The sequence below is a fragment of the Rhinopithecus roxellana genome, chromosome 5 (assembly GCF_007565055.1).
Source record: "Rhinopithecus roxellana isolate Shanxi Qingling chromosome 5, ASM756505v1, whole genome shotgun sequence".
Classification (NCBI taxonomy): domain Eukaryota; kingdom Metazoa; phylum Chordata; class Mammalia; order Primates; family Cercopithecidae; genus Rhinopithecus; species Rhinopithecus roxellana.
In genome coordinates this window covers 122960985-122964689 of record NC_044553.1, presented here as the reverse complement: position 1 = coordinate 122964689, position 3705 = coordinate 122960985, and the positions used below count along the sequence as shown (strand labels likewise).

General features: G+C 40.4%; 1 pseudogene; it reads left to right on the top strand.

Moving 5' to 3' along the window:
* The first annotated feature begins 1203 nt into the window (after positions 1–1203).
* LOC104668892 lies at positions 1204–3452 on the top strand (annotated as a pseudogene).
* The last annotated feature ends 253 nt before the right edge of the window (positions 3453–3705 follow it).

The window sequence follows — 3705 nt, the reverse complement described above, 5'->3', positions numbered from 1 at the left end:
TTTGTTTGTTTGTTTTTTCTTTCTTTTTTTTAAGACAGAGTTTCACTCTCGTTGCCCAGGCTGGAGTGCAATGGCATGATCTCAGCTCACTGCAACCTCCATCTCCCAGGTTCAAGCAATTCTCCTACCTCAGCCTCCTGAGTAGCTGGGATTACAGGTGCACGCCACCACACTCTGCTAATTTTTGTATTTTTAGTAGAGACAGGGTTTCATCATATTGGTCAGGCTAGTCTCGAACTCCTGACCTCAGGTGATCTGCCTGCCTCAGCCTCCCAAAATGTTGGGATTACAGGATAAGTCACTGCGTCTGGCCTTCTGGTATTCTGTTATAGCGGCACAAAATCAACTAAGACAACGTTAAATGATCTGATTAAAATAAAAAGGTTGCTAAAGTGTATTAAAAACCTAACAAACTTTACCTTTTTTTAAAATGACAAAGTGCACATTCAACACACAAGCATACAGGGAGCTTGTGAATAAGAGAACTAAAAAAGATTTACTGTGCAAACACTAACCAAAACCCACCTCTCTATATAAAAAGGCAAAATAGAGCTTATGACAGAGCTTTGCTTCTAAGTAACTCAAGGTTTAAAGAAGAATTGCAATTAAAAATTTGCGCTTAATTACATCAAAGCTCTCCATATACTGTATATCAAATCTTGTTGGAAGCAGCTAAAGTTGTACTTTAGAGGATTTTTCCAGCCTTCAAACACATAAAGAAAGAACAAAGGCTGAAAGAACGATTATCTATTTGAAGAAATTAGGAAAACAAAATATCCATTTGAAGAAATCAGAGAAAAAGTATATTAAATTTAAAGAAAGTAGAATGAAAGACACAAGGATGACAAGAACAGAAATTAATGACATAGAAAACAAACATAAATAAAAGGAATCGACCAAAGCAAAAGTTGCGTCTTTGCAAAAATTAATGAGATGATATACCTTTGGTACCAGTGTTCAAGGACAAAAACAAAGAGTACACAAATAACACTATCAAAAATGAAAGAGGACCATCACTATCAATCCCACAAATAATAATATGAAAAGTAGAGGACATACTGAACAACTCAACACCCCAAAACTGTGAAAGATAGTTAACTGAAAAAATACTAATTACAGAAACATACATAGTAGAAATAGTACTAAATAAATTTAATCAATAAGCAAAATTTTTTTCTACAAAAAATTTTGTACAAAGCTACCATGGCTTTCCTAGCAGGATCTATGTATTAGTCCATTTTTGTGTTGCAATAAAGAAGTACTCGAGAATGAGTAATTTATAATGAAAAAATATTTTGGTTTGGTGTGGTGGCTCACATCTGTGATCCTAGCACTTTGGAAGGCCAAGGCTAGAAGATCCCTTGTGCCCAGGAGTCTGAGACCAGCCTGGGCAACATAGGGAGACCCTGTCTCTAAAAATACATACATATATATAAACATAAATAAGAAAAGAGATTTAATTGACTCACAGTTCTGCAGCTGTACGTGAAGCTTGGTGCTGGCATCTGCTTCTAGTGACGGCCTCAAGATGCATACAACCATGGTAGAAGGCAAATGGGGACCTGGTGTATTACATGGTACATCTCCCCAGAAAAGGCTTGAGAGGCCCCCAGAATCCCTAGCTGAGTGACTAGTGAAGATCTTTCCTTGTATGAAGCCAGGCCATAAAGACTGAAGCGGTGCCTATTTTTCAAAAGCACAAATCTCAGTAAAAAATAATAAGGCATATGAAGAAATAGGGAAAAATGGCCCAATCAAAGGAACAAAATAAATATCCAGGAACTGACCTTAAACAAAGAGATCAATTAACAACCTGAAAAATAATTCAAAATAATTGTCTTAAAGAACTTCAGTGTGATACAAGAGTACACAGACAGACAACTAAAAACAAATCCAGAAAACAATGCATTAACAAAGTGACAATATGATCAAAGAGACAAAAACTAAGGAAAAAAAAAATATCCAGAGCCGAAGACTGCAATAACCGAATTATAAAATTCACTAGAAGAATTCAATAGACAACTTGATCAAGCAGAACAAAGCATCAGTGAAGTTGAAGACAGATAATTTGAAATGATCAAGTCACAGGGACAGAAAGAATAAAGGATTAATAAAAGTGACGAAAGCATAAGGGACCTATGAAAAATCATCAAGCCTATCAACGTACATGTTATAGGAGTTAAAAAGAAGAATGAGAGCAAAGGGCAGAGAGCTTATTTGAAGAAATAATGGCCCAAACTTCCAAATCTAAGGAAGAAAATGGACATCCAAATTCTGGAAGCTCAAAGGATGCTGACTAAGAAGAACCCAGAGATGCTCACACTGAGACATATTGTAATCAAACTATCAAGGATATTTTGATGTATCAGAAGTCAAGGATAAAGCGTGAGTCTTGAAAACAGCAAGAGAAAAGCCACTTGTCATGTACAAGGGAGCTACTATAAGATTATCAGCTGAGGCCGGACGCGGTGGCTCAAGCCTGTAATCCCAGCACTTTGGGAGGCCGAGGCGGGTGGATCATGAGGTCAGGAGATCGAGACCATCCTGGCTAACACGGTGAAACCCCGTCTCTACTAAAAAAATACAAAAAACTAGCCGGGTGAGGTGGCGGGCGCCTGTAGTCCCAGCTACTCAGGAGGCTGAGGCAGGAGAATGGCGTAAACCCGGGAGGCGGAGTTGGCAGTGAGCTGAGATCTGGCCACTGCACTCCAGCCTGGGTGACAGAGCGAGACTCCTTCTCAAAAAAAAAAAAAAAAAAAAAAAAAAAGGATTATCAGCTGATTTCTCAGCAGAAACATAGGCTAGAAAGGAGTGAGATGTTATATTCAAAGTACTGGAAGAAAAAAACTTTTGTCAACCAAGAATATTATCACCAACAAAACTGTTTTTCAGAAATGAAGGAGAAGGCAGCCAAGTGGTCTCCCAAAACCACAACCCAGCTGCCACTAGCATTGTCACCACTCATAAAAGAACTGAGCTGAGTGGGGGTGCTGCCCAGAGTCCTGTGGGCAGAAGACTATAGCAGGAGCTGATGACCCTCATGATGTACTGGTGACAAAGGGATTTCTGCCTTCCTTGAATCAGACAAACTTTTCAAATGGGTAGGGACCATCCATGGAGCAGCTGGCACAGTATATGAAGACCTGAGGTATAAGCTCTTGCTAGAGTTCCCCAGTGGCTACCCTTATAATGAGCCCACATTGGAGTTCCTCACACCTTGCTACCACCCCAACATAGACACCCAGGGTAACATATGCCTGGATATTCAGAAGGACAAATGGTCTGTACTGTAGGGCATCAGGACCATTCTGGTCTCCATCCAGAGTCTGCTAGGAGAACCCAACATTGATAGCCCTTTGAACATGCATGCTGTTGAGTTCTGGAAAAAAGCTTCCCACATCTTTTACCTGCAAGAAACCTACTCAAAGTAGGTTACCAGCCAGGACCCCTGAGGCAGGCTGCCCAGACTGTCCTTTTTTTTTTTTTTTATGAAGTGGAGTCTTGCTCTGTTGCCCAGGCTGGAGTGCAGTGGTGAGATCTCAGCTCACTGCAACCTCCACCTCCCAAGTTCAAACGATTCTCATGCCTCAGCCTCCTGAGTAGCTGGGATTATAGGCGCCCGCCACCACACCCAGTTAATTTTGGTATTTTTAGTAGGGATGAGGTTTCACTATGTTGGTCAGGCTGGTCACAAACCCCTGACCT